We start from the raw sequence: 12,388 nt of genomic DNA on the forward strand, positions 1-12,388 counted from the left end.
GAGGAATCTTACTTAATCCTTGTGTTTTGTCTACCCTAGATCACTGCTATGCTGGGGGTATTCAAGCCATCATCCTTGCCTCTGAACAGTTAAACTAATCTCATTCTGTCAGATAGGCTACCAGGTTCAACTAGCCTAGAGTTTATGCTCCTTTATGCAGGAGCTCAGATCCAAGATTGGTTGGGCACTGGATTCATTAAGAACGAGCAAGTCTTGGACAGACTCTGCAAAATGAGACTGAAATTGTGTGTCCAACCACTACCACACATGAGAGCCTCAACTCACTGGGGGACACTTGATTCAGAGCACCATGAGACAGGGGTACATGTTTGACTGGCTGGAGCAGTGGTCTGGTGTGACACGGCAGGATGTATGATACTAATGCAAATTGTTAGTAGTTATTAACTAATGAAATAGTTATGCCCATAAGGCACTTAACACTCTGTAGGAATAGAAAAGAGTCTGGACCCTGCCCTCAGGAGCAGAAGATATAAAAAGGCAAGCGCAGGAAAGGCATAGTGAAAGGAAAACAAATAATGTAGAAGGGGTGTAATGAGAAGCAGCACATGGTTTTGCAGTCAGAATTTAGGTCTGGTTTTGCAAAGAAAGGTTTGTGTGATCATAAGATCTTTGGTGGGGGAAGAGTATATGATATCGTAAGTCTGTCAGATGTGTGCATGATTTTTGATACATTGGTCAACTAAAAGCAAATTGGATGAGAAGCTGGTTCAGATGTACTTAATTTCATTAAAACAAAAAACTGAGACAAGATCCTTTCCCTCAGCTCAGAAGTAGGCTGCAACAGGACTTACTATTTTCTCAGACTTCAGAAAATTCACACAGGCTGCAGCTCTTAAAAACAAATGGAAGAAAGAGCTTTTAACTGGTGTGTGGAATCAATACAACACAAAACTGCAGGAGATCAGACTACCTTAGTTGCAGAAAACTGACTTGAGTAGAGATGCTGCTGCAAAAGGTGGAGCAAGCAAAGAGGTATTAGAGAACGCCATGAAAGGGTGTGAGGAGACTGGCAGGGCTAGCAAAAGCTCACATTATTAGTGGAGGGGATAGAGAGAAGCATAATGGAAAAGATGAATGCGCAGTCTCGCACAGGTGACTTTCATTGTAACAAGTTCCTTAAACTCAGTTCAGTAAGAAGCAGCAGATAAATTCAAGCCAGGGACATGACAGTGTGCTGCAGAGATGACCTTTCTAGCTCCATTTGCTGTGTACTGCAGGGAGGAGAGGTGCACGTCTGATTTGGGATATGAATGCTATCATAATAAAGATTAGAGATGCAGAGCCCTTGGTACAATGGCTACAGGAACAAAGATCTTGTGAACACTGGGTGTGAAGAAAATTAGTTTGTCCACAAATTGGATGGGTGAAGTAAGAGAGGAATTACAACACCTAAGCCACACGGGGCTGGCTGTGGAGTCTACCAGAAGAAAATCAGTGAGCAGCAAGTGTAAGAAAGATTAGGATTGCATTTTTATGCAGTATTTTAATTAATGGCAAGATGTGCAAGAGGGAGCATGCATTCAGGATACCAAACGACAGTGTGATCCAGCCCAGCTCGTCTTTTCCACAAAACACTAGCGTTTCACTAAGCACCCTCTGCTGTGCTGTTTCATCAGCCACGCCGCTCTGGTGTGTATCATATGATATGGCAGCCGCTCAGGCAGGCGGGGAGCAGCGCAGCCTGTAATTTCCTGGTCATATGTAACTGGGTGGGGAAGCGCCTGATCCTTGGGGTGAGTAATGCTGGAATCGCACCATGAGGCACCCTGCTCTTTGCTGTTCGAGGCAGTTGCGGTGTTGCTCTTGCTGTTCTGGCAGACATTCCCCAGGGCATCCGAATGCTCTTACGCTCTGCTACACTTAAAAATACCCTCCTGTAACCTGTTTTCGCTGCGCACACCCCGTCACTTTCCCACGTTCCCAGCCTTTTGCCGGCGGTCGCCGCCGTGAGTACTGCGGCTCTGAGGGCGGCACACTCGTGTCCCTCCTGCCGCGGGTGTGGGGCACGACGGCCCCCGCTGCGCTCTCCGCCGGCCCGAACCGAGGCAGGGCCCGCGCTGCGGTGTTTATTTGGGAAGCGCTCCGGGCTGCTGAGCCAAGGGGAGCGGCCTCTCCCGGCAGCTCGGCTGGCCTGCGCGGGGCTGGGGGCCCCGCCTCACTGCTCCCCGCCTGCCTGCGGTGGCCGCTGCCGTGGCCTCCCCGCCGGGCCCCCCACGCCCCTCTCCAACCGAAGGTTGCTTGGTTGGTCTTTTCTCTCATTTTTTTTTTCCCTCTTTCTTTCTTTCTTTCATTTTTTTTCCCTTTTCCTGCTCTGACACATTTTCCTACGTGCATTTTTCTCCAGTCGAGCTAATTTACGAGCTGGGTTTGGCGAGGGCCGGAGTTGCCGGCCTCGGCGCGGGGTAGGGGGGCTCCCGCTGCGCTCCCCAGCCGGGGAAGCGCACGTCTCCCCGCCCGACATGAGCTGTAATTTCCGGCAGACATTTGAGGTCTCCGACATCTGCAACAAGGCGCGGCAACTCCCAGCAGCCCCCATGGCCGGGAGCGGGGCGGCCCCTCCAGCCTCCTCCCCAGCCATTTGTGTTTTACTCATTTCCTGCTCCCAGTAATGAGGCTAGCGATGCCGGGGTGGCGGTCGTGTTGCTGAGAAGGCAGATTGTTAAACACACACATGGATGTTTTTGTTTCAGGATGAATTTTTAGTGCTCGTGAAAGGGAGGGACTAAGCGCAGCTCGCTGGAGCCTGGCACAACACCAGCAAGCTTCTCGGCAGCCCTCTGCCAAAAGAATCCAGACATCCAGCCCCCCGCCCCGGCTCCTGTGGCCCCTTCTTGTGCGCTCTCTTCCCCCCTCGGCTCTTCAGGGCCTCTCCTGGCGGCAGCGCTGCCCGGGGACCCTGCAGCCCCCCTGCCCACCCAGCCCGAGTCCCGTCACCGCCCCAGCACAAGGTTCCTCCCGCCGTGCAAACACGCTGCAGTCCTGACCCCTGACTCCTTAATCCCAATTTTTTTCTCGGTCGTCCATGGAATTACTGCAGGAGGGTGGACGGAGGCTGTTATATTAACATCCTTGGAGTCGAAAACAACTAGAGGCCAAATAGATTCATTGCACTAGTGACTTGAACTAGGTGAAATGTCAACAGAATTACTCAACACCACAGCCTCAAACTCTCAGTACAGAAAATAAACAAACCTTCTAGTGATGTTTTGTATAGTCTCCAGCCCAGCCCCAACCCACCCATCTGTTTCATTCCCCAAGGGAGCAAAGGGACGTGGGTCTCCTGGCATGTGACCATCTTCCCCTACACATCCGCCACAGATGAACTCTGCCATTTGTCTCCTGTTACAGTGTGCTAACAGGATTCTGCAGGTTTTGTTCAGTTTTGATTTTTTTTTTTAATTTGTCGTTAAAGGAAAAAGAACAAAAAACTTTTTTTTTGGCTGCAGCTATCAGCTAATTTTTGGTTGCTTTCGAATGCCAAGGCCAGCAGGATCCAGGAATTCATCTGCTGGTGCCAGCAAGAAAGCAGTGACCCAAACAAGGGAGCCAGAACTTGGACTGCAGTCCTTGCCAGGGATCAGTAAGAGGCCAGAGAGACCATGCTGCTGAGTCATCACCGCTCCAGCTGCTACAAGCCTTTTCTGGGGACGCGGCTGTTGCTAAGATTCCTGGGAGCTGACTGATTGCTCCTTCTATAGTCATGTAACACACACGTACACGTCAAAGGAGCAAGGAGCAGCAGCTGGGGCGAGCTCAGAGCGAGCACACAGCCTGCTGGCCGTGCACGGTCAGGCTCGGGGGCTGTGCGGGGCTTGGGCCCCCGCGGGAGCTGCACTGCTGCTCCGAGCTCCTCTCGCAGGCACAGAGCTACCTCGTTCCATGGAAGCTCCGGCTGCCTCCCACTCATGGAGGCATTTCAAAAATCAAACAGTCCAGGCAGTGATTCTGTACAAAGTTTTCTTTCTGTTTTTACTTGCACGTTTCACCATATTTCTCCCCACTGCATTTAGAGGTAGGGACATGCTTAAAATCTGTGTGATGCATCCCTTGAAGGGTCATTGTTGGGTTATTCTCTTCATGCAGTAAATAAATATGTTCAATCAGCAGGCAAGCTAAGTGAGCACTTTTCAGTTCTAGGGACCAGAACTGAAACAGGTAATATTTCTTATTAAGTCCTGTAAGGTTTCAGAGTATTCTGCAGTTTAACACACCGCACAGGAAGGGAATGCTTGTTCATAAGCACCCTGCATTTTCCTTCTCCCAATTTAATATTTTTAATCTTTTTATTCTCCTGCCTTTTATCTAAGGTACTTGCCTCTGCTGCAGTTACCCTTGTTTCCTGCTCCACATTTGACATTCAACAAACTACATGCACTCAGGCTTTCAAATCTCATGCTATATAATCATGTTTAGATTGTTAAAGCCTAAGGGTATAGGACCTGTCTTCTTTTTCTGACATTAGACACATCACAGATTTCAAAGGAATAACTAATCATACTAACATTTAATAGTAAAACTGATGATTCCAGAGCCAAGTCTTCCTGCTGCTCTGTTGAGTGTTTGTTGAGGTGCCAAATTCAGAACTACAAATTGCCAAATGAGGTTACAGAGCACTTGCGTTTTGTGGTCACTTTTTCTCCAGTAGCACCTTGGAGTCCTACCCACGATCCAAGATCACTGTATACTATAATACTAAAAAAAGGCTCTCTGCCCCAAAGTGTTCACAGTCTAATAATAAAACAAGAGACCAACAGTGGGCAGAGGTAGACAGGGGAGGACCTGCAGGAAATGGTTTTGGCCAACATGGCAGGAAGTGTTTTTCACAACCAAGTAAACCAACTGAATTTTAGGGCAGTTTCAGGTCAGGAAGAAGGGATTTTCTGAGATCCTTAAAAATACAGTTTTCAACTCAATAGCTCCTTTTTGCGGGAGAAAATAGGCACCTATGGCTATTTCCAAGAAGGAGCTTTAGCTGTTGCATAAGGTCAGCAACACATTTAAATCTACTTCTGGCCAAATCAACACAGATGTTGTCCCTTAGCATATGGAATTTGTTTATGGAGACAAATGTAAGGTGTAGCGAAATGCAGACATGGGTAAACTTACCTGTTAAGTATTTTGAGAAAGATGGTAAGAAATCATATACATACCAATATAGAAACAAGTAAAGTCTAAATTGCTCAGAGTGGATATGGGCAATCTCCATCACACCAAATGCAAGAAAAGCCTGAGAGACACAACGCAACTGCTAGGAAAAAAGTGCTTGGGGACTGGAAGAAGCCACTCAATACTGACTGTAAAGGAACAGTTTAAATGGGATCAGATACAATTTTTCTAGCTTTAATTTATATGGTGGTTTAGGTATTGTAGAAAACAGAGAGGGAAAAGCACTACACATACAAAGTTTCTAATTACTTGCATAGGCAGACTCGGAAGCTGCTTTTGGCTTGTGGTGTGATGGTATGCCTGCATGGGTGGTGAAAGACATGTACGGTGAAACTCATCTTTCCACTCCATGCAGTTACACGCATGCCGTGCTTAAAAAATTCTGTAGTTACAACATCTGAATCACTCTTGTTAACCTCGAGTGATTTTTATTCCCCTGTAGTGACTAGCACTTCAGAGTATAGGGAAGTCTGTTGGGTATTGCTTGCAGAAGCTCACCACCAACAACACAATGAGAGAGTACATTCTGGCCTAAGATGCTACTCAACATCCCCCATTCTCCAATTTAGGGCATTTTTGGTATCATAAAACCCCTTAGATCTGTTGTAAAGCATCAGTCACCACTTGTATTTGAGACACATGTCTGCTGTGGCTGGGATGGATGGCAGGGGATGCCCAGGAGCAGCTTAGGCTGCAGATGACAGGAAATCTTAACTCTGGCTTTGAAGAAGAGGTCAAGCTCGGCTCCATTCTGAGCCATTGTTCAGCTAGTCCTATAAATACAATCTCTGGAGCAATCAGATCTTCCAAACTACTAATTGGTGTTGAATCTCCCACATTCAAACAAGATAATAAGATGGCCCATGAAGAGATGCTTCTGTGCACCTATTTGTCACTGAAATCTAGAACAGTTCTCAGCAGAGGTTCAGGTTTGGTTGTGGTATAGAGGGTGCTCTGTATTCAGACTCCTGGGTTTGCCTTCAGTGCTAGCTTCAAGCTCCAGCTAGCCTCTGCAAAGCTTTTTTACTCCAGACACTAGTGACAATTACAGAGCCTTTGAAATGGATCCTCTCTGCTTATAAGAATGTTTGTTTGTATGATATGGACAAGGATAGCTGCTTCCTCTGCCTTCAAAGAAGTCATGTGAAGAGCCCCAGAAGGCTTCAGCCTTCCTCCAGTACTTTCTACATCAATTCTAAGTCTTTATGTTTATTTTCAAGGCTGCCTGTGAAACTATCCAAGAATATATTAGAAAAGCCTCTTTCTTTGCATGTTGATAGCACTGTTCTTCTGAACCTTAGGATAATGAAAGACAAGGCATTTTGTAAGCAGGGTCATGGCTTTACAGATCACTCTGCTTGAAGATATAAATCTCCTTTCTCTGGCTTTACTGAAGACAGATCAGAAAACAGCAGAGAAAAGACAAGAAGGTGAAAGAAAAAGGAGATGAAAAGAAAGCATGAGTGAAAAGAGCTAAAACAGTGAGAGAGAGGGAGTGAGGAAAGAAGCAGCTTGAAAATACAATTAAACCAGTTACAATGAAGAGAAAGGTTTTACCTTTCCTGAGACGTGGGAAAGAAAATCAGCCCAGTGGGATGCCATGCATTGTTCTGCTCTTAGCTACTGTAGAGAGAGTTTATGAGCATATGGAGAAAGGAATTCCAGGCAGTACAAAGAGAGATGCTTATATAGGTGATGTGTCTGCTTATACAACTTAGGCCAGTCTAGCTCTGTGCAGTACATAAACAAAACAAAGTCCTTTACCAGGCGGTTTGCAGCTGTTTTCTAATGTTATTCATGAGAGCATTTGACTTGATGGCAGCAGGGATTCATATGGCATTGCACCTCAAATCATAAGCTTTAATGGCATGTAAGTTTTACCCTTTCTGATATTTCTATCCTGAAGTAATACACTCTTCTGAATTCCACCAATACTAAACAACTCCAATATCCACAGATACTGAGCAATCTCAGGACCACTGTGGAATTCTATTAATGTCAGTGTAAGGAGTCTGTCATGGGGAGAGAAATCCCCACTCCCATGTGCATGCTTTTGAAGGCCCACAAAACTTTAGTCTAAGAGACTCAATAGGATTGTAATAGGATTGTAATTCATGGAAGTGTCATGCTTTAGTGTCGTGTCATAAAGGTTTAAAAAAGTGTAGTTAATCATTAATTGGTTTGTGATATTAGAACACATCAATTACAATTGAAACATAAAAATCTAAATAAAACACACATATCCACTATAATTTTATAGCACAAATCTTTAATGATATCTGAGTTGCTGTTACATTCCATTTTCAGCTTTCTTCTGACACAGAGCAAGCCTGACAGTGCTGTTTGTACCACTTCAACCTTACCAACAGACAAATACTTCCCTAGATTTTCTTTGTATAAACTACTAGCAGGTTTTATTTCATCTATGGTAGAACCATCTCTTCCTGTTTCTGCTATGTTATGTTACAGTCCACCTAAAACTTCTTTCCCTCTTCCATATATAAAGTAGTCCACTTGCAAAATCAGGGTGCATCCCCTTTTCTCAGAAAGCATTCCATTGCAAAGTGCTTTGGTGAATTTTAGCATTAGTAGAATCTTGTTTTATACACCATATTCCATTACATTTAGAGAAAAAAAAAAATCTTAACTATTGTTATGAAGTAAATGAGCAAAAAACATTTCTGAAGGCAGAGCAACTCACAGTGTCCAGTAATACACAACAGGGCTCAAAGTCAGGAATGTATTAACATGGGATTCCTTGTAGTGGTTCATGAGATACTGGTTGATTACTGTTGAGCAGAGTACTTAATCGCTGACTCAGCATTAGTACTTGTATGGAGAGGTTAAGGAGAATAAATAGAGGGCAGGGAAGCAACCATCTTAAAAAGGGGTAAAAGCACACTTTGACATTGTAAGCGAGTCAGTTAGCCTCAATATCTGAAAGAACACTGGAATAAATTATCAAGTAATCAATTCATAAACACCTAAGGTTATCTAGGACAACCTGGCTTCATTTGTTAAGAACAAATAATGTCAAAACAATCTAAATCCCTTTTTGACAGGGTAACTGCCTAACAGTGAATGGAAAAATAATAGGTATTTATATCTGGATTTCAGGAAGGATTTCAGTGTCTCATCTAATCACCTTCTAAGGATATGGTAGAAATGTGAGGTAAACGAAATCATCATGAAACAGAAGCACAATTTGTGGAGATACATTTTGAAGGAGAAGTTCTCAGTAAGCTGTTTGCTATCAAAGGAGTGGCTAGGATTTTAAAAGAAGCCCCCATGTCTGTGCTGGTCCTACTTAAAGATCAGACTTTGTAAGTTTCTGGTAAATGAAGAAATGGCCAAAACCTGGTTCAGTAAAAACATCCTTGTTTTTTGTGTCAGCATAGATTAGACAGAGCTCAGTGAAGACTTAAGATAGGCTGCCGTAGAACAAGAGCAATCTTTGAGAGTCCTTATGGTCTCAAATGGTCTACATGCCTTTACTTTCTATTTACTTGACTATTTGACTGAAACGAGAATTTTTTGACTCATATTTTTATTTGTAAGCTGATTTCTTTTCAACAGCTCTATATGACTTTTCTTTTAAGCTCAGAATAGTGGTACATGAACCAGTTGAACTGAGGTTGTCAGTTTGTCTTTCAAATTGATACAGCCCCTGTGCAGTTTTGACCAGAGGATAGCTCATGCTTTTGTGGACCAGCATGGAACCTGCAAAGACTTCCAAACTCCTGGCCACCCACTTCTCTGCAGCCATTATGATGAGCTCTATGTCTTAAGCTTTGCCTTTCCAACTCTGTGTTTCTAGCCCAGGAAAATATTTAATAAATTGTCGTTAATAAATTGTGGACTGGTTTCGGTATGCAAATATAATATATCTGGAAGAAAGAATACACTTTTGTCTAGGGCACTTGATTTTTAATCTTTGTGTATAGCATAAGCATAAAACAGGAGTTTGAGCAGCTGAAAGGAAGATGGTTAAAAAAGTTTTCAGGAGTAAATGGATTAAGTACACATGAACCAGCAACTGTCAAGTTGTCTGCCACAGCCAGTCTTAGGGATGAAAGACTGATTCTTGCCTGGATGTGTGTCTTAGATTCTTGTTGGCAAAATCTGTAGCCACACACCATATTTTGAGTGTCATGTGCCCCACAAGACTAAACTGGAATATGTGTGCTGGAGCTTGTGACAGCAGCAGCAATAGCAACTAAAAGAAAATCCCAGCCTAAATAAAATCGCAGAATCAGAGTGATGCAAAGATTCATTTAAATTCATTTCAGTGGGCTGCGTGGTCATTTCAAATTGTCAGTCATGGCAGTTATAGTCAGGTTCTATAAAACACAAAAAGAGAAAAAAATCCCTGTACATACCCCCCTGAATCTCATGTTATGTGCTCATCATATATTCAGAGAGGACAGTCACACAAATATACACAGATATTCTCCCTTGACACAAGTAAAGAATTGCTGACATCTTTAGCACTGCCATCTCCTCAGTATTACTTTCAAATATTTGATGCATTGCCATACAGCCATTTTAATATTTGCCCTCCTCAATAGCATCCCTGTGACACCATGGCTGCATGGTGTCCTCCCAATGAATAAGGGCACAAGTCCTGGCTGTGGAAAAGCCACAAGTCTTAGGCTTTGTACTTCTGTCACCTTCTTCACCACACACATTGTGCACAGTCATGGGTATGCAGGGCCTGCCTTAAGATAAGGGTCATTATTCACTTACTCCAGAGGCTCCTATTAAAAGATTCAGAAAGAATTTGTAGAATTTCTCTCTCATTACTGCATATAGAGTTGTGCTGGATGACCTTACTAATGAATATGGTTACCTACTCTGGTAAGGCAGTGTATGTAAGGGAGGGAGATAGGTGTTGCTCTGCTTTGTACCTCCATCACATCCGCGATGGCTGGGCCGTGACAGTGGTTCGGGATAGACAGGGATTAATCAAGCTAGAGAGAGAGGCTGTGCTGTGAAGTCCAAGGAAGGAGAGGGGATCAGTCGGTTTTCTGACAGTGTTATGTTCTCCTGAGTTCAGTATCCATCTATTCTGAGTCCCTGTACAGGGACATAAGGCATAAGGATACCCAGCTCCCACCCCTTTCCCATACCCTTTGACACTATTCCACAAGTGACCAGCTGAAGAACATAAAGATTATATAGGTTGTTTTGTGCTGGGTGTAGCTCAAACTGCAGATTCACAGCAAGTGTTTGTAGATCAGTTGTGTAAGGGATGATCAAGGGCTGAGTGGGACCATATTTTTAAGCTCTCTCTTGACTTAAAGATCTCAAAGATCATAATTTCTTCTTCATCCCAGACAAGATAATCGACCTTATGGTTGAAACTTATCTAAATCTTCCTTGTGTCTGATTCAAACCACCAAATATTGATACACCTTTTTTCTTAAGGGCAATAGAGTCAAGTACTGTCAGAACTCTTTCCTATATATATCTACTTAGAGACTGTAAACAAACTATGTAGGTAAACAAACTATATTAGGTATCCCCAATCTGTTATAGAGGGATATATTTTACGGCTTCCATATTATTCTGGTATCTTGCTTCAGAACCTTTTCCAGCTGATCAGCATCCTTCCTTCAGATATGTGTGTTTGGTTTCCTCTTATCATCTCAGAATATTTTTTCAGATTCCTGCAGTCCTGGAGACACTCCCATTTTGGAAGCTCTTGTTCTAGTTACGTGATTTTGCACTTGACTGTAATGAGACGCATTGTTCAGATAAGCCCACTTTACAAAAAGATCTCCAAGTGGATCTTTATAACTACCATGTCCATCATTATTTATTTTATTGCCAATTCTTCTGTCATACAAATGGATGTTCTGTTTTTCTTGGAGTTAATTAATAGAGATATTGAGTAGCTTTGCACTTAAAACAGACTTCTGAGATGCTCAGTAGAATAAGTCACATATAATGATAATCCTCCATTTACAATTACTTTTTAATGGTGCATCAGTTGAGTGGGAATTGAATTTATTTAGTAAGAGCAGCATTGGTTTGTGTCGTGATATTTTTTTATCAAAGACCAAAAAAGAAAATGTCATCTGCCTTACAGAAACCTAAATTGTACCAGTACCAGTTACCTTACCAACCAAATTTATAAATGCATTAAAATCAACATTAATATTTTCAGTGGGACAAGATATTCCATGTTGTTACTTTGTTTTGTGTCAACCTTTTTTTTATACTTCACTCTTTCCCAGTTTCACAGAACTAATGCCAGGCTAAGAAGTCCAGAACACTACTTAGCCCAGAATACTACTTAGCTATGTAAATATTTGCACACATCAGGTTATATTCTCCAGTGCACTAGAATTTCTTGGTATTATGAAGCTGATTGAACAGAAATCAAAATGAAAGATTCAGGGTGGCATGAACCTTGCCCAACATTAGCTTTCTAAACCTTAGGACATTGCCTAAATTGGTCACTTAGGCATCTTCCATAGTCTGCCAAGAGGGCAATTTGCTTCTTTGTAAGGTGCATTTCTGAGGAGATGAGATGAAATACCAGAGGACTAAATGCCCTTTGGTATGCTATTCTGTTTCTTTGTGAAGTGCATGAGGTAAGCAGTTAATTGAACTTTTGGGTAGGTGGCCAGTCAAGATGCTTGCCAGCCTCAGAAAGTTCCTCATTCCTCATTTTAATAACCTTGTTCCCAGACATGCATAATAATTTTCACTCATCTAACCAGACCATGTAGTCTTCAAATACTTCCTTAGGTAGCCATCTGTCTTCTCACTTTTATCCCATAAACTAAGACACTGATGTGTCTTAAAGATGTACCTGTGCTGAAGATATTCTGATGTCTAGGCAAGACAATTGATCATTTAGGGACAGTACCTGCAGGCTTTGACTGAAGGAAGGAGAGAATACAGCCCTTCCTTTGGGACTGCTCATACAAAGAAGGGTGCAGATGCATTGCATGGCATAGGCCAAGGTGCAGTTCCTACATTGTTGTCAATGGTGAACTCAGGATTTTAAAGGAGACACAGTGAATATTATTCCAATATACATATATTTTAAAAAAATCCAGTATAAAGAGTGGTTACAGAAGAAACTGTGATTTTTATACTTTTCCAGACCTTTGTATCAGTGTAAGAAATGTTTTGGTGGGTCAGATTATTGGTTCACCTTGCTGAGTTTTCTGATTCCAGCAGTGCCAGC

General features: G+C 43.0%; 1 protein-coding gene across 2 annotated transcripts in view; it reads left to right on the forward strand.

Annotated features, from left to right (window-relative positions):
- The first annotated feature begins 1,675 nt into the window (after positions 1 to 1,675).
- ANGEL1 (angel homolog 1) overlaps positions 1,676 to 12,388 on the forward strand; it is a 76,348-nt gene continuing 65,635 nt past the window's right edge. The window contains exon 1 of one of the 2 annotated variants that reach the window (XM_033061496.2): positions 1,676 to 1,754. The gene's annotated coding sequence lies outside the window, so the exon portion shown is untranslated. The remainder of the gene's footprint in view (positions 1,755 to 12,388) is intronic. The other variant, XM_033061494.2, reaches the window with a different exon arrangement.

Source organism: Catharus ustulatus, chromosome 6 (assembly GCF_009819885.2).
Source record: "Catharus ustulatus isolate bCatUst1 chromosome 6, bCatUst1.pri.v2, whole genome shotgun sequence".
Lineage (NCBI taxonomy): Eukaryota > Metazoa > Chordata > Aves > Passeriformes > Turdidae > Catharus > Catharus ustulatus.